Here is a 1,000-nt window from a genome sequence, read left to right as displayed (position 1 = left end):
GGCCATGATAAGGCAGAACGCCAATTTTTCCATCAACGGGTACCGGGATTCAGCTCCGAGAAGTCTCTTGCTTATGTAGTAGACTGGCTTCTGAATCCAGTCTTCTTCCCGGACCAATACGACACTGGCAGCATCCTCCGTGACAGCCAGGTAGAGAAAAAGAGGCTCTTCTGCTTTTGGTTTGGATAGTACGGGTGGCTCGGCCAGATGTGCTTTCAGGTCGAGGAAAGCGCTTTCGCACTCTTCTGTCCACTCGAACTTTTTTTTTCCTCGGAGCAGGTTGTAGAATGGCAAACACTTATCGGTGGACATGGAAATAAACCGATTAAGGGCTGCCACTCTTCCTGTCAGGCCTTGGACATATTTTCGCGACCTGGGCGAGGGAAGCTCGAGCAGTGATCTGATCTTGTCCGGGTTTGCCTCGATTCCTCGGGTATTGACGATGAAACCCAGGAATTTTCCCGATGCGACTCCAAAAGTGCACTTCTGCGGGTTTAGCCTCATGCCATACTCCCGCAGTATCTTGAAGCATTCCTCCAGGTCGGAAACATGGTTATCGACAATCTTTGACTTGACTAGCATGTCATCGACGTACACTTCCATGTTTTTTCCGATCTGGCCTGCGAACATACTATTCACCAACCTTTGATCGTAGCTCCGGCGTTCTTCAGCTCGAAGGGCATGACCTTATAACAATAAACGTCAGTCGGGGTCATGAAACTGGTGTGCTCCTGATTCGTCAGATTCATGGCGATCTGATTGTAGCCCGAGTACGCGTCCATAAAGGACACGAGCTCGTGCCTCGCCATGGCATCCACCAACTGGTCAATCCTTGGCAGTGGAAAACAATTCTTGGGGCAGGCTTTATTCAGGTTGGAGAAGTCTATGCAGGTCCGCCACTTTTCGTTGGGCTTCGAGACCAGCACAGGGTTGGCGACCCATATTGGAAACTTGGCTTCACGGATAAAGACACATTTTTTGAGCCGGGCTACCTCTTCCT

Source organism: Humulus lupulus, chromosome X, assembly GCF_963169125.1.
Source record: "Humulus lupulus chromosome X, drHumLupu1.1, whole genome shotgun sequence".
In the NCBI taxonomy this organism is placed as follows: domain Eukaryota; kingdom Viridiplantae; phylum Streptophyta; class Magnoliopsida; order Rosales; family Cannabaceae; genus Humulus; species Humulus lupulus.
Note: the sequence above shows the minus strand (reverse complement) of the source record.